The sequence below is a fragment of the Lithobates pipiens genome, unplaced genomic scaffold, assembly GCF_037356315.1.
Source record: "Lithobates pipiens isolate NorthernLeopardFrog02 unplaced genomic scaffold, aLitPip1_a1.2 Scaffold_66, whole genome shotgun sequence".
Classification (NCBI taxonomy): Eukaryota; Metazoa; Chordata; class Amphibia; order Anura; family Ranidae; genus Lithobates; species Lithobates pipiens.
The window spans coordinates 2,083,710-2,101,656 of NW_027507888.1; the positions used below are offsets into that span (position 1 = coordinate 2,083,710).

The 17,947-nt window shown below is 48.6% G+C and overlaps 1 long non-coding RNA gene, 1 other non-coding gene and 6 pseudogenes across 2 annotated transcripts in view; 3 read left to right on the top strand and 5 right to left on the bottom strand.

Moving 5' to 3' along the window:
• LOC143958957 (uncharacterized) overlaps positions 1-17,947 on the bottom strand; it is a 55,753-nt gene that overhangs the window by 19,029 nt on the left and 18,777 nt on the right. The window lies entirely within an intron of this gene.
• LOC143959039 (5S ribosomal RNA) lies at positions 7,541-7,659 on the top strand (annotated as a pseudogene).
• On the bottom strand, positions 8,965-9,083 carry LOC143959037 (5S ribosomal RNA; annotated as a pseudogene).
• On the bottom strand, positions 9,189-9,307 carry LOC143959067 (5S ribosomal RNA). The gene has a single exon (XR_013270168.1). It is a non-coding gene; the product is annotated as a 5S ribosomal RNA (ribosomal RNA).
• LOC143958982 (5S ribosomal RNA) lies at positions 9,415-9,533 on the bottom strand (annotated as a pseudogene).
• On the bottom strand, positions 9,859-9,977 carry LOC143959070 (5S ribosomal RNA; annotated as a pseudogene).
• On the top strand, positions 16,069-16,187 carry LOC143959082 (5S ribosomal RNA; annotated as a pseudogene).
• On the top strand, positions 17,424-17,542 carry LOC143959077 (5S ribosomal RNA; annotated as a pseudogene).

A 17,947-nucleotide genomic window follows, 5' to 3' on the forward strand; every position in this document is an offset into this window, starting at 1 on the left:
CATTCCTCTCAGAGCAGGTTTCAGAGAGGACTGAAGGTCTAGTGGGGTTGGAGATCCCAGCTGATGAGGAGCAAGGACAGGTCCGCTTTGTTCTTTGGTGTGGGTCTTTGAGGTACGCTTGCCAACGAGCTGCATGGCAGGTCAACATATGTCTGGTCAAGCATGTGTTGCCCAAGCGGCTGATGTTTTGGCCACGCGAGATACGCTTGAGACATATGTTGCAAATAGCAGCAGTGCGATCTGATGCACTCGTCTCAAAAAAGGCCCACACCAAAGAACTTTTAGAATAACGCGCAGAGGCAGCACCCTGCACAGGCGGAGCTCTGCGGTGTGATTCAGTCGGTGTGCTGCCCCTAAGCTGGCCCCCGGAGGGCATCCTGCCTCGTTGGACATGTGCCTCCTCCTCCTCCTCCTCTATCCTACCAGACACCCACGTGGAGTCAGTGCCCTCATCATCCCCTCCCTCTTCATCGCTGGAGCAAACCTGGCCGTATGCTGCAGCTTGTGGAACATGACTGCCAGATTGCTGTCCTTCTTGAGCATCCCCTCTCTCTGCATTCATGCTACTGCCTTCCTCTAGCTGAGTAGCATCATCAGAGCCTACAAAACACTGGGCATCCTCCTGGAGCATGTACCCAACACTGTGCTCAAAGAGTTCAGGAGACTCCTCAGGAGGACGTGGTGGGTCTAGGGAAGGAGTCACTGATGATGACATTGAGAGGAGGGAAGACGATGCGTTGGCAGCTGCTTTGCTAGTACCCTGAGCCTGGGTGAGAGAGGATGAGGAGGATGAAGAGGGCTTGGTCATCCACTCTACCAAGTCGTTGGCATGTTGCGGCTCAACATGTCCAGCTGCCGAAAAGAAGGACAAGCGTGTCCCATGGCCACGTGCTGATGAGGACGATGCACCGCGTCCACGACCAGCACTGTTGTCTCTAGACACAGAGCCTGCTTGCCCTCTTTTATCGGCCCGCGCCTGTCTGCCTCTCCTTGCTGGCGTTTCAGACATGGTAATGGCCTGAAGGGAGATGGGAAAACCAGCAATTGGGTAGTGTATATTGTGCTGGAGGCACACACAACATCCACTAACTCCTGCAGATGGCAGATGGCTTAATTAGAGAAAAGCTATGTTTGGATATAACGGGGTATACTGGGTTCAGGGCACGCAGACAGCACGCACAATTTCCTACAACTGACTGCAAGCTCTATTTAAAAAGAGCAAGATAGTTAGCTATATAGGTGTATATAGCGGTGTATACTGGGTTCAGAGCACGCACAATCTCCTACAACTGACTGCAAGCTCTATTTAAAAAGAGCAAGATAGTTAGCTATATAGGTGGATATAGCGGTGTATACTGGGTTCAGAGCACGCAGAATCTCCTACAACTGACTGCAAGCTCTATTAAAAAAGAGAAATATAGCTAGCTATATAGGTGGATATAATGGTGTATACTGCGGTCAGGGCACGCAGACAACAACCACTACAGAAGAGCAAGAACGCAAAATCAGCCGATAACGATCAGTGTATACTGTGTTGAAGGTACACAGAACACCCACTAACTGCTTCAGACGCCAACACACTACACAAGGTCGCCGCGCTGGCGGCCTTATATAGTGTGGGGCGTGTACTACACAGCCTGAGCTATGATTGGCCACATTTAATGGTGGGCAAAGCACAGCAAATTACATAGTGGGCACAGCACATTACATGGTTGGCACTGCCCAATACAGCACATTAAAGGTAGGCACAGCACATGACATGGTTGGCACAGCACTTGACATGGTTGGTACTGCACAACACAGAAAATGCACAAAGTGGGCATAGGACCTAATATGGTGGGCACAGCACATGACATGGCGGGCACAGCTAAGCACATTACATGGTGGGCACTGCACATTAAAAGTGAGCACTGCACAGCGCATTATATGGTGGGCACAGCATATTATATGTTGGGTACTGCACATGGCATAGTGGGCACTGCACAGCACATGACAAGGTGGGCACTGCATGACACCACATGACATGGTGAGCCCTGCACAACACAGCACATTGCATGGTGGTCACAACACAGCACATGTACAAGGCGGGCACAGGACCTTATATGGTGGTCACAGCACATGGCATGGCGGGCACAGCTGAGCACATTACATAGTGAGAACTGCACATTACAAGTGGGCACTGCACAGCAATTTACATGGTGGGCACTGTACATAACATGGTAGGCACTGCATGACACATCACATTACATTGTGGGCACAACACATTACATGGTGGGCACTGCATGGCATAGCACATTTCATGGTGGGCAATGCAACTGCACATTACATGTTAGGAATGGCATATTACATGGTGGGCACTGCTGAACAGCACAGCACATTACACAGTGGGCACAACACACTACATTCTGAGCACAACACATGGCAGGGTGGAAACAGAACAGCACATGACAAGGTGGGAACTGCACATGATGTGGTGGGCACTGCATGGAACAGCACATTACATGGTGGGATCACTGCATGGCACAGCACATGACATGGTGGACACAGCAAATTATATAGTGGGCAGTGCAAGGTGCAGCATATGACATGGTGGGCACTGAATGGCACAGCACATGACATGGTGGGCATTGCACATGACATGGTGGGCACTGGGTGGCACATCACATGACATGGTGGGCACTGCATATTACATGGCAGGCACTGCATGGCACAGTACATGACATGGCGGGCACTGCATGGTACATCACATGACATGGTGGGCACAGCACATTACATGGTGGGAACAGCACATGACATGGTGGGCACTGCAAGGCACAGCAAATTACATACTGGGCACAGCACATTACATGGGGGCACTGCAATGCACATGACATGGTGGGCACAGCATGACATGGTGGGCACTGCACATGACAAGGTGGGCAGTGCTCATGACATGGTGGGCACTGCACATTACATAGTGGGCACTGCATTGCACAGCACATGACATGGTGGGAACTGGGTAGTGGGTACAAGAGAGCACATGACATGGGGGGAATCAGCAGTGCATCCCCTAGCACAATAATTACACAACACCTCCCTAACAAATTTACTAACCTTATGTCAACAGCATGGGAGATGTCCTTCCTCCCAGGCTCCTGCTGGTTAGGCCAACATTAGCGCCCCTCCCCCAGACAGCTCCCAAACACAGAGGATCTGTGTGAGTGTAACTAGTGATGGGAAGTCCAGATCTTTAAAGTGAATCGGTTCATTTCGAACTGCTCACTGAAATGAACCGATTCAATGAATCGATTCTTCGGTTCACTTGCTGAGTCTACTGACAAGCAAGTGAACCGAAGCTCTGATTCAACCACATTAAATGATTAAAATCAGAAGAGTGATTCACACAGAAGGTTGGCAGGTCCTGGGGAGGTTTACTTTGATTTAGTTGATTGGCGCAGAGCACAAGCCTATTGTTGTCACATTAGCTCAGTGTCATGAATGTTGGTGATACTCAAACAGCTGTGTTAGGCTGGGTTCACACTTGTGCGATGCGGGAACCCTGCGATTCCACTACGGGTTCCTGCATCGCACCCGACTCGCACGACAGTTTACAATGACATATGCGAACTGCTGGGGAATGTCATACAATGTTAATGACACCCCCATTTCAGCTCGCATGTCGCACTGCAAAAGTGTCAGTTTGGACATGAATCGCATTACATGGGTGCCAATGCGATACGATTCTGGTGCGGACCAAAAAAAGGGTCCTGTGCGTGTTTAGTCCAAATGCGATACGATTTCAGCCATACTATCTGTATGGCTGAAATCGCATTGCACGGACATCGCCTGTGATTTGCACTGCAGTGCAAATTGCATGCGATTTTGCACGATGCAGCAGTGTGAACTGGCCCTGTGCCTAGGTTTCCGCAAATTCTATGGATAGCAATGTTAACTGTGAAGTTGCCCCAGAATGCAGTTCACATGCACACAAACCCCACTTTTTATTTAGGCTCTGTTTCCACTTGTGCAACTTGTCCTGTGACTTGGGACTGCAAAGTTGCATGACAAGAAGTACCCGATTTCCAATGAGTACCATTCATATCTGTGCGACTTCAAGTCACAGCGACTTCAAAATAGTACCTGCACTACTTTGGTCCCATTTTAATGTGACTTCGAGGTCCCTAAACCTCCAGAATACACAGGCATTGCTTGAAGTCGCGGCAGAATCGTGCAACTTTCAGGCTTTTTAGGCTAACGCAGCCTGAAAGTTGCACAATTCTGCCGCAATTTTGATGCGACTTTAAAGCAATGCCTGTGTATTCCGGAGGTCTATGGATCTCAAGTTGCATCAAAGTGGGACCAAAGTAGTGCAGGGACTACTTTGAAGTCGCACAGATATGAATAATACTCATTCGAAATCATAGAGTACAAAGTCGCAGGACAAGTTGCACAAGTGGAAATGGAGCCTAAATGAAAAGTGGGTTTTTGTGCATGTGAACTGCATTCTGATGTGCCAACTTCACAGTTAACATTGATAGCCATCAGATTTGCCCGTAGCCTTTACAGCGCATGCGCAGTAATGATGATCAGATTTTACTAACACTACCATGGGCGAAGTACCCCTGGTAATAAAATTCAATCGTTAAGGCTATTTTCACACTTGTGCGACTTGAAAGTCAAGTGCTTTTGCCATGATTTTTGCCATGACTTGAAGCAATGTCTGTGTAATCTTGAGGTCTCTGCCACAAGTCGCATCAAAGTCGGACAAAAGTAGTACAAAAACTACTTTGAAGTCGCACAGATATGAACTGAAGTCGTAGGAAATCACGAGTTATGACTTGTCATGTGACTTTGCAGTCTCAAGTTGCAGGACAAGTCGCACGAGTGTGAAAGGGCCTTAGGCTGTCCGTACCACCTTATCACTGCTGCTACCTCATTGGTTTAGTGTATTGTTTTACTGGTGGTGACTTGTGGTTCTTTCAGTGTACTGGGTTCTAAAAACTGATATGATTCTTTAACTCGGTAACTTGTATGATTCTTTAACTCGGTAACTTGTATGATTATTTAACTCGGTGTACTGTGTACTCCTGACTCTTGTTTTAAGTTTGTATCCAGTTCCTGAGTGTCACTGTGCTGTGAGCCAGCTGATTGGTTGCAGGGAGGGGCTGAGGTCTCTCACTCTAGAATCATATTACCAGGCCTGCTCTACTGTGTACTGAGTGCATAGTGAATTGTTTCAAACGAATCAGTTCACTCAGATGAATCGATTCATCCAGTTCACTGAAAAGAACGATTCGTTCATGAACTGGACATCACTAAATGTAACAGATCTTGTGATAGGAGTCAGACATCTGCAGAGACAAGCCTTGGCTGCAGTGACTAACACTTGTCTCCTCCATGTGTGCAGTGCACAGAGGGCTCCTCTTCTTTCAAGAAGGCACACAGATATTGATAAGCCACTGGCATGGGCCTATATTGAGGGAGGGGCCTGGAGCTGCAGCTCCACAAGTCCCTATGTTAATCCGGCCCTGTATGTTTGCAAGGGTAATGTTTCGGCCTGCGTAGCAGCCTTTTAGAAAGAGGAACCTGCCTTCTTTATCGGATTGCATGTCGGTGTACTGGAATGGACAATTTTTGTGTATCAGAATGGCCACACCCTTTGTTGTTGTTTTGTTTTGTTTTGGCTAATAGGTTCGTAGCATGGTATACTATAGGGAAATGGCGACTAAACAGTTTAGGAATGGCATTAGAGCGGAAGTGAGTTTCTTGAAGGAATACGATATTGGCTTTGTGTTTCTGCATCTTAAGGAGGGTTTGGGAGCGTTTTTCCGGGGTATTCAAGCCTTTGACATTCAGTGATATAATTTTTGCAGTTAGACTGGTGGCCAGCTTGGTGGCACTATTACGATTGATTGGCATGGCTGATACAAGTAGCTAGATTTACTTAGGTAGGATAGGTGTCAAATAGGGGAGTCTGACTCGGGAGCAGAATTGTGGTTTTGGAGGTAACGCTAAAAGGCTCTCAAGAGGTCTCACAGAGAATTATCAGAAAGCAATCTTCAAAGCCAAAAAGGACCACTTCTCATATACAATCTCAATGGCCGCAAACCAACCACGGGAACTGTTTAAATTGGTTAATCAATCAATGAATCCGGTGTGCCTAGAACCCCCAGAAAGTGAATCCCAGGATTACTGTGACAAACTGTCGGATTTTTTCATTGATAAAGTCAAAACCATCTGGGAAACAATCTGTCAGAAGAAAACATCCAACCTCAGCCAGCAAATACATAGAGGATGTCTGCACCAACATACCACAACCGCCAAAATTTTCACTATCCCCAATTACCGTAGACACCGCAAAAAACATCATTAATAAACTGCGTGACAGTACCTCACCTATTGACATCATCCCCACAAAACTACTGAAAGAATGCTCCGACATCGTGGCTCCAACCATAACCCACCTTAGAAACCGATCATTTCACGAAGGGATTGTTCCCAGCATCCTCAAACAAGGCATTGTCAAACCTCTACTCAAGAAACCAAACCTGGACCCTCAGGATCCAAACAACCGTAGGCCAATTACAAGCCTCAACACCATTTCTAAGATCATGGAGAAAGCTGTAGTACATCAGCTACAACTCCACCTGGATACTCACAAACTCCTGGACCCGCTGCAATCAGGCTTCCGTCCGGGTCATGGAACAGAAACAGCTCTCCTCAAGATTTCGGACGACGCTCTTGAAGCAGCAGATGACGGAGAGCCGTGTCTCCTAGGAGTCCAAGACATAGATCTCCAATGGTTCGCGTCCTTGCTAGGAAATCGATCACAGACAGTGAAACTAGTAAACTTCCTCTCCGAAACTCAGGCAGTCACCTGCGGAGTCCCTCAAGACTCTCCTTTGTCACCCGTTCTCTTCAACATTTACATTCGCCCACTCCTTCAAATCATCAGATGCTCAGATCTCTGCTTCCACTCTTACGCTGACGACACGCAACTTTATTTCCGGATCAATGGAAAAAAAGATCACCAACAACAACTTGAAAACTGCCTCAAATCAATAGAGGACTGGATGACCACTAACTCACTCCAGCTGAACGAATCAAAGACAGAGCTTCTTATCTTACACCCAAATCATAAGCCCGAAACCAAAACCTCCTGGTCTCCACCAACCGTCTTTGGGCAGACTATCTCCCCGCCTAGGAAAACCGGGTGCCGTAGGCTTTTTTTTAATATGTTGTTGGCATCGACGACCTGTTTTATTTTTCTGCTTGTTTGCCGAGGTGATCATCTTGGCGTTTGTCAAGTGGGTTGAGAGAGGCTAGCAAGGTTGCTTACGGCGACATCACCCCGAATGCACCTGATCTTGTCAGATCTTTAATGCTAAGCAGGGTCTGGCCTGGATAGTACCTGGATAGGACAACACCTGGGAATACCAGGTGCTGTAGGCTTTTTTTTTTTAATATGTTGGTGGCGTCGACGACCTGTTTCTTTTTTGCTTGTTTGCCGAGGTGACCATCTTGGCATTTGTCAAGAGGGTTGAGAGTGGCCAGCAAGATCCCCTATCGCCACATCACCCTGAATGCGCCCGATACCATCTGATCTCGGATGCTAAGCAGGGTCAGGCCTGGTTAGTACCTGGATAGGACACCACCTGGGAATACAAGGTGCCGTATGCTTTTTTTTAATATGTTGTTGGCATCGACGACCTGTTTCTTTTTTGCTTGTTTGCCGAGGTGACCATCTTGGCATTTGTCAAGAGGGTTTAGAGTGACCAGCAAGATGGCCTACAGCTACATCACCCTGAATGCGCCCTATCGCGCCCTATTTCGTCTGATCTCGGATGCTAAGCAGGGACGGGTCTGGTTAGTACCTGGATGGGAGACTGCCGGAGAAAACTAGGTGCTGTGGGATTTTTTTTATAGGTTGTTGGCATCGACGACCTGTTTTATTTTTCTGCTTCTGTTTTGTTTATTGCTTGCTCTTAATCCCTGTACTCTATACACCATTAAAGTTCGTGTGTGTTCATGTGTGAAGGTGTCCCAATACTTTTGACAATATAGTGTATGTGTAAGGGGGCACTCTGCCACACTCTGATCATTAATCAATTAGTTAGGTATCCTGATAATTTTTTATTACATTTAGAGGTTTGTAAGACGCAACAGATTGGGCCCGGCACAGATATCAGGTTTTTCAGGATCAATTCTAGTTGGTGCCCGGTCATGGTTTTTGATCTGTTGTTGCTGCAGTTGGCAGGACAACCCAGGGATGGTCCTCTTTTGCCCTTTAACGGGGCCCCGCTCACATCATCACTTTTCATCAAATACTGCCGCACACTTTTGGGGAATTTGGGGCTCAACCCCAAGTCCTACTCGGGTCACTCCTTTAGGATCGGGGCAGCCTCTGCAGCTTCACGTCAGGGGGTCCCCGTGCATATCAATAAGAGATTGGGTAGGTAGAGGTATTAATGCTATGCCAGGTACATCCCGGAGCCAGTAACAGAGATGTCCCAAGCGTTTCTTCATTCGACTGATTGATTGGTTCAGGATGAATAAACTTTGTATTTTCATCTCCCTGTCTGATGTACTTTTTGCCCCCTTTTAGGCATACTGACCACGTGACCACGGCACACCTTCAGGTCACTTTCTTTCAGTAGCTGTCATTCCCATTTCATCATTGTTATAAGAGTCTCTGAGGACAAGTGGGGAGGCGGAACGTAGGCCCGCCGTCATTTGTGGGAGGAGCCTCGTCGTTATAAGACGGCCTCGGTTCCTCCCTGCCCTGTCGGATGTTTCCGGAGGTTGTCCCACCCTCCCTTCCCCCTTTTTGTTTTTATCCCGTTTTCTTTTTTAGTACTACTTGGGAATGCCCCCTTTTAGGCATACTGACCACGTGACCACGGCACAACTTCAGGTCACATTCTTTCAGTATCTGTCATTCCCATTTAATCAGTTATAAGAGTCTCAGAGCACAAATAAAAAAAAAGCCTACGGCACCTGGTATTCCCAGGCAGTCTCCCATCCAGGTACTAACCAGGCCTGATCCTGCTTAGCATCCAAGATCAGACGAGATTGGGTGCATTCAGGGTGATGTGGCCATAGGCCATCTTGCTGGCCACTCTCAACCCTCTTGACAAACGCCAAGATGGTCACCTCTGCAAACAAGCAAAAAAAAAAACAGGCCGTCGACGTCAACATATTAAAAAAGAAGCCTACGGCACCTAGTTTTCCCAGGCGGTCTCCCATCCAGGTACTAACCAGGCCCAACTCTGCTTAGCATCCGAGATCAGACGAGATTGGGAGCATTCAGGGTGATGTGGCCGTAGGCGAACTTGCTAGTCACTCTAAACCCTCTTGACAAACGTCAAGATGGTCACCTCAGCAAACAAGCAGAAAAATAAAACAGGTCGTCGTTGCCAACAACATATTTAAAAAAGCCTACGGCACCTGGTATTCCCAGTCGGTCTCCCATCCAGGTACTAACCAAGCCTGACCCTGCTTAGCATTCAAGATCAGACAAAATCGAGTAGTTTCAGGATGATGTAGCCGTAGGCAAACTTGTCGGCCACACTCATCCCTCTTGACAAACGCCAAGATGGTCACCTCGGCAAACAAGCAGAAGAATAAAACAGGTCGTCAAAGTCAACAAAATATTATAAAAAAGCCTACGGCACCTGGTATTCCCAGGCGGTCTCCTATCCAGGTACTAAGCATGCCCAACCCTCCTTAGCATCCGAGATCAGGCATATTCCGGGTGATGGGGCCATAGGCGATCTTGCTGGCCACTCTCAACCCTCTTGACAAACGCCAATATGGTCACCTCGGCAAACAAGCAGAAAAATAAAACAGGTCGTCGACGCCAATAACATATTAAAAAAAAGCCTACGGCACCTGGTATTCCCAGGCTGTCTCCCATCCAGGTACTAACCAAGCCCGACTCTGCTTAGCATCAGAGATCAGACGAGATCGGGTGCATTCAGGGTGATGTGGCCGTAGGTGATCGTGCTGTCCACTCTCAACCCTCTTGACAAACGCCAAGATGGTCACCTCGGCAAACAAGTAGAAAAATAAAACAGGTCGTCGACGTCAACAACATATAAAAAAGAAAGCCGATAGGGCGTGGCTTGCCTAGAGAGAGGATGGCTGCTTAAGCTTTTTGCGCCGTCTTACCTCAGCCTAAAAAAGATCGATCACCGAGGATTTTACCTGAAAAACACTGTCACATGGGGATCTCCTCACTCGGACCCTCTGCATCTAGATCCCGCTCACCAAGGGACCTGGGATCCCGTAATACCCAGACAATACCGGATCTCTTCAGGAAGCAGGGGGCCGACATGGTGGCCTGTTCTCCCACGACTAACCACATCAGGATTACCCTGACGCTGACTGATCCACAGCACACCATGGCAGACAGTCCATCTCCCCATCACCAACAACTAAATATCCACCACCTGAGGACTGTCGCGGCTGATATAAAGAGCACTCTGACCGCGGCCATCTCGGACCTCCGCCACAAGATACAAGCAATCACAGGGAGAGTAAACTCCATGGAGCTAATGGCGGCGCAACAACAGCATGAATTGCAGATGGCTCAAGGCAAAGTCGACACACACACCTGGCAGCTCAGAGACCTCCAGCGCCATGTCGAAGATATCGACAATAGGGGACGAAGACACAATCTGAGGATGAGAGGCTTCCCGGAGTCGATCGAGCCTGAGCAAATCCTCCCAGCGGTCACATCCCTATTCAACCAGCTGCTAGTCCAATCCTCCAGTACACCTATAGCTATGGAGCGGATACATAGAGCCCTTAGGCCTAAGGGCAAAGATTCTGATCCCCCACAGGATGTCATCTGTTATGTTAACGACTATACCCTCAAAGAAGAGGTTCTTAAAAAAACTAGGAGCGATCCGAACCTGACATTTGAAGGCCATTCGATCCAGATATATCAGGATCTTTCGGCGATCACGCTGAAATATCAAAGAGACTTGCGCCCATTACTTGACGTGCTAAGGCAGAGAGACATCCGCTATCGCTGGAAGTTTCTGTTCGCTCTGCAAGCCTCTTACCAGGGCCGCACTGCCATCTTAAAAGTGCCAGAAGATCTAGAAACCTTCTGCAAAATGCTGGACCTGCCACTGGTTGAAGTACCTAATTGGTATGCTGATTTTCGGGTCCACATTTCACCCAACACCCACAGCACTGAAGATCTCATGGAAACTCAACTGTCCAGATCTCGCAGACATAGATCGCCATCCACCTTCAGACCACTTGGGGGACACACCGACCCCGCCACCCACCGACGAGCCTGACTTCGGCCCCGCTACCTCACAGAGCACACAGGGACCGCTAGACCTGTCGCCTCACGAGAGCTCCGGGACACCCATGCGATGGTGGATTAGCCTACATGCTTCATACCCTGCCTAGTGCCGCTCTCCTTTCCTCTGCCGTGCATATGGACCATTCCCTTACTCACCTGCCTTGAAAGACTACAGACACTTACACTAGCTTCCATTTCCCTGACTCCGGTTACCACCATGATTTCTACCTGGAGCAGTTCTGGGCCTCCAACCTGTCAGACGAGAGAGCATTCAACGCACGCACTCGACTAGACTCTATTCCTGCTCGGATCCCATATAGTTGTAGCCTTTTACTCTCTAACTGAACATTACCACGGCCGAATGAGCGCCCAGAAGGACCCGAGACACCTATCGGTAAAGTATACATCGAACGGAGCACTTGGTATATTTTAGTGACTGATCCGATCTTGTGCCCTGCTGCGACATTAATATTGGCACTTACCTCTATGCCTTATATAAACTATTCTTCATATTGCAGACCTCATATCATCATAGAGGAGCTAGTAATTCCATATACTTTACTAAACATCATACTACCCTGAAAGCAGGGGCCCGTTCACTACCATACAATATTGCAGGCATTGGGTGGTCAATTTATCAAGTGATACCCCCTTACTAGCCTTATCCCTGATCCAGGATATACAGGAGCCATGATTTATATGATTTTTATGCCCACCCAAACCTACCCCCCAGTACCCCCTCTTACAAACCGCCTTGGAATACCAGGTGCCATAGGCTATTTTTTTAATATGTTGTTGACGTCGACGACCTGTTTTATTTTTTTGCTTGATTGCAGAGGTGACCATCTTGGCGTTTGTCAAGAGGGTTGAGAGTGGCCAGCAAGATTGCCTACGGCCACATCACCCTAAAAGCGCCCGATCTCGTCCGATCTCGGATGCTAAGCAGGGTTGGGCCTGGTTAGTAGTGATGGACGAACTTCCGACGGGACGTTTCGTGAACGCGGACCGCGAACGTGGCCGATAGTTCGCCAACCGTAACGTTCGCGGCAGGCCCCATTGACTTCAATGGGAGGCGAACTTTGCAAACCTACAGGTCAAATTTGCAGCCACAAGATAATTACTAGCTATGCAAACATAGTCCCACCACATGGCCAATGACATAACACATGTATGAGGTGAATGTGGGATCGACAACTACAAGCATTCTTTTTTTATATGTGAAATTGTGACAATTCAGGACTGTGGAGCACATGAAGGCAATGGAGGAGAGGGAAGGTCAGGGTAGGCAAAGAAGAGGGTGCAGGAGATGATCACCAGCAGCGTGACATACAGCAATGACACCTGCACCGTGATAGAGTCATCTGACACCAGCACCGTGATAGAGAGCGCTGACATCAGCAGCGTGACATACAGCAATGACACCAGCACCGTAATATACAGCACTGACACCTGCACCCTAAGCAGCCCCAGGAGTAAATCAGCATAGCACAGGGATGGTGGGAGCCCCTCATAATGAGCATAGCACAGGGATGGTGGGAGCCCCTCATAATATGCACAGCAGAGGTAAAGCCCCAGGAGTAAGTCAGCATAGCACAGGGATGGTGGGAGCCCCTCATAATAAGCAGCCCCAGGAGGAAGTCAGCACAGCACAGGGATGGTGGGAGCCCCTCTTAATGAGCATAGCACAGGGATGGTGGGAGCCCCTCATAATATGCACAGCAGAGGTACAGCCCCAGGAGGAAGTCAGCATAGCACAGGGATGGTGGGAGCCCCTCATAATAAGCAGCCCCAGGAGGAAGTCAGCACAGCACAGGGATGGTGGGAGCCCCTCATAATGAGCATAGCACAGGGATGGTGGGAGCCTCTCATAATAAGCAGCCCCAGGAATAAGTCAGTATAGCACAGGGATGGTGGGAGCCCCTCATAATGAACATAGCACAGGGATGGTGGGAGCCCCTCATAATATGCACAGCAGAGGTAAAGCCCCAGGAGTAAGTCAGCATAGCACAGGGATGGTGGGAGCCCCTCATAATAAGCAGCCCCAGGAGGAAGTTAGCACAGCACAGGGATGGTGGGAGCCCCTCATAATGAGCATAGCACAGGGATGGTGGGAGCCCCTCATAATATGCACAGCAGAGGTACAGCCCCAGGAGGAAGTCAGCATAGCACAGGGATGGTGGGAGCCCCTCATAATAAGCAGCCCCAGGAGGAAGTCAGCACAGCACAGGGATGGTGGGAGCCCCTCATAATGAGCATAGCACAGGGATGGTGGGAGCCTCTCATAATAAGCAGCCCCAGGAATAAGTCAGTATAGCACAGGGATGGTGGGAGCCCCTCATAATGAGCATAGCACAGGGATGGTGGGAGCCCCTCATAATATGCACAGCAGAGGTAAAGCCCCAGGAGTAAGTCAGCATAGCACAGGGATGGTGGGAGCCCCTCATAATAAGCAGCCCCAGGAGGAAGTTAGCACAGCACAGGGATGGTGGGAGCCCCTCATAATGAGCATAGCACAGGGATGGTGGGAGCCCCTCATAATATGCACAGCAGAGGTACAGCCCCAGGAGGAAGTCAGCATAGCACAGGGATGGTGGGAGCCCCTCATAATAAGCAGCCCCAGGAGGAAGTCAGCACAGCACAGGGATGGTGGGAGCCCCTCATAATGAGCAGCCCCAGGAGGAAGTCCGCATAGCACAGGGATGGTGGGAGCCCCTCATAATGTGCATAGCACAGGGATGGTGGGAGCCCCTCATAATGAGCATAGCACAGGGATGGTGGGAGCCCCTCATAATATGCACAGCAGAGGTACAGCCCCAGGAGGAAGTCAGCATAGCACAGGGATGGTGGGAGCCCCTCATAATAAGCAGCCCCAGGAGGAAGTCAGCACAGCACAGGGATGGTGGGAGCCCCTCATAATGAGCATAGCACAGGGATGGTGGGAGCCTCTCATAATAAGCAGCCCCAGGAATAAGTCAGTATAGCACAGGGATGGTGGGAGCCCCTCATAATATGCACAGCAGAGGTACAGCCCCAGAAGGAAGTCAGCACAGCACAGGGATGTTGAACTTTACAAACCTACAGGTCATATTTGCAGCCACAAAATAATTACTAGCTGTGCGCACATAGTCCCACCACATGGCCAATGACATAACACATGTATGAGGTGAATCTGGGATCGACAACTACAAGCATTCTTTTTTTATATGTGAAATTCTGACAATTCAGGACTCTTGAGACAATGGAGGCGAGGGAAGGTCAGGGTAGGCAAAGAAGAGGGTGAAGGAGATGATCACCAGCACCGTGATATACAGCACTGACACCTGCACCGTGATAGAGTGCACTGACACCAGCACCGAGATAGAGAGCACTAACAGCAGCACTGATACCAGCAACTTGCTGCTGGGCCCCAAAAATATGACACCGCTCAACCTCTTCAAACAGGAGGGTACGGGCATATAGTACGGTGTGCTTTTTAGGTTGCGATTAGCAGACTGTACCTCACTGAACCCTATATACTGTAGTACACTATACCTTACCAGTCCTTATAAGGACCTTTGTGGAACTAGTAGGTTGTGATTAGCAGACTGTACCTCAGTCCCTATACTGATAAAGGACTGCTTCAGAATTGGGCAGCAGTCAGCAGTAGTGCACCTCAACCCAATATATTGTGGACCTATACCAGTCCTTAAGGATTAGCAGACTGTACCTCACTCAACCCTATATACTGTATTACGCTATACCTTACCAGTCCTTAGAAGGACCTTTGTGCAAATAGTAGGTTGTGATTAGCAGACTGTACCTCAGTCCCTATACTCATAAAGGACTACTGTTGCAGAAGGGCAGCAGTCAAGTATAATATTCTTTCTATATTTGGAAGAAAGAATATTATACGTGTACAAGCCTATTACCATACCAGTCCTGAAAAGAACCTTTGTTACAGCTACTGATTAAACTGACTGTTCCTCACTGCCACACACAGCTTCCTGCCTGTCCCTATTTAAACTGACAAAACACAGGCTCCTGCAACAATAACTTGAATAGCACTCAAAACTATATCCTGTACTACTTTACCATACCAGTCCTGAAAAGGACTTTTGTGGACCTAATAGTAACAGCTAATGATTAAACTGACTGTCCCTGCTGCACACAGCGTCCTGTCCCTCTCTCAGCCCTGACAAAAGACAATCTGCAGCAACAATGACTTGAATAGCAGTGCCTCAAACCTATATCCTGAACTACACCTATACAATACCAGTCCTTAAAATAACTTTTGTGGACCTAATAGCTAGCGATTTGGGTCACTGCAGTCTCTCCCTGCTCCACACAGCAACCTCTCCCTATAGTGACAGAAGAAAGAATGTAAAATGGCCGCTGGATCGGGTCTATTTATAAGTTAGGGGGAATGTCCAAGTGTCCATGTGCTGTAATGTCTCAATTGGCTGTCCTGTACCCCATGATGGATGTGTCATCATAGGTCAAAGTTCTTATACACAGTAAACACATAAGTCCGCCGGGCGAACAGCGGCAATAGTCGGCCGAACGGGCGGACCGTGAACAGCCGAAATTCGCAGCGGCACGACCGCCGGGCGAACAGTTCGGCCATCCCTACTGGTTAGTACCTTGATGGGAGACCGCTTGGGAATACCAGGTGCCGTAGGCTTTTTGTTTAATATGTTGTTGGCGTCAACGACCTGTTTTATTTTTCTGCTTGTTTACCGAGGTGACCATCTTGGCGTTTGTCAAGAGGGTTTAGAGTGACCAGCAAATTTGCCTAAGGCCACATCACCCTGAATGCGCCCAATCTCGTCTGATCTCGGATGCTAAGCAGGGTCGGGCCTTGTTAGTACCTGAATGGGTGCCCGTCTGGGAATATCAGGTGCCGTAGGCTTTTTTTTAATATGTTGTTGACGTCGACAACCTGTTTTATTTTTCTGCTTGTTTGCCGAGGTGACCATCTTGGCGTTTGTCAAGAGGGTTGAGAGTTGCCAGCAAGATGGCCTACTGCTACATCACTGTGAATGCGCCCGATCTCGTCTAAACTCGGATGCTAAGCAGGGTAAGGACTGGTTAGTACCTGGATGGGAGACTGCCTGGAAATGCCAGGTGCCGTAGGCTTTTTTTTCATATGTTGTTGGCATCGACGACCTGTTTAATTTTTCTGCTTGTTTGCCGAGGTGACCATCTTGGCGTTTGTCAAGAGGGTTGAGAGTGGCCAGCAAGATCCCCTATGGCCACATCACCCTGAATGAGCCCGATACCATCTGATCTTGGATGCTAAGCAGGGTCAGGCCTGGTTAGTACCTGGATGGGAGACCGCCTCGGAATACTAGGTTCCATAGATATTTTTTTAATATGTTGTTGGCGTCGACGACATGTCTTGTGTTTCTGCTTGTTTGCAGAGGTGACCATCTTTGCATTCGTCAAGAGGGTTGAGAGTGGCCAGCAAGATCACCTACGGCCACATCACCCTGAATACGCCTGGTCTGGTCTATTTCTTGGATGATAAGCAGGGTTGGGCCTGGTTAATACCTGCATGGGAGACCGCCTGTGAATACCGGGTGCCGTAGGCTTTTTTTTTTTATATGTTGTTGCCGTCGATGACCCGTTTTATTTTTCTGCTCGTTTGCCGAGGTGACCATCTTGGTGTTTATCAAGAGGGTTGAGAGGGGCCAACAAGATCACCTATGGTCACATCATCCTGCATGTGCCCGATCTCGTCTGTTCTCGGATGCTAAGCAGGATCAGGCCTTGTTAGTACCTTGATGGGAGACTGCCTTGGATATACCAGGTGCCATAGGCTTCTTTTTAATATGTTGTTGGCGTCGACGACCTGTTTTATTTTCTGCTTGTTTGCCGGGGTGACCATCTTGGCTTTTGTCAAGAGGGTTGAGTGTGGCAATCAAGATCGCCTATGGCCACATCATCTTGAATGCGCCTGATCTCGCATGCTAAGCAGGGTTGGGCCTGGTTAGTACCTGTATGGGGGACTGCCTTGGAATACCAGGTGCTGTAGGCTTTTTTTTTTAATGTTGTTGACGTCGACGACCTGTTTTATTTTTCTGCTTGTTTGCCGAGCTGACCATCTTGCCGTTTGTCAAGAGGGTTGAGAGTGGCCAGCAGGATCTCTTACAGCCACATCACCCTGAATGCACCCAATCTTGTCTGATCTCGGATACTAAGCAGGGTTGGGCCTGGTTAGTACCTGGATGGGAGACCGCTTGGGAATACCAGGTGCCGTAGGCTTTTTTTTTAATATGTTGTTGGCGTTGACGACCTGTTTTATTTTTCTGCTTGTTTGCCGAGGTGACCATCTCGGGCCTGGTTAGTATCTGGATTGGAGACCGCCTGGGAATATCAGGTGCTATAGGCTTTTATTTTTCTGCTGCTTGCCGAGGTGACCATCTTGGCGTTTGTCAAGAGGGTTGAGAGTGGCCAGCAAGATCGCGTACAGCCACATCATCCTGAATGTTCCCGATCTTGTCTTATCTTGTCTGATCTCGGATGCTAAGCAGGGTCGGGCCTGGTTAGTAACTGGATGGGAAACCGCCTGGTAATAACAGGTGCCATCGTTTTTTTTTAATATGTTGTTGGCGTCGACAAAGTTTTATTTTTCTGCTTGTTTGCCGAGGTGAATAACTTAGCGTTTGT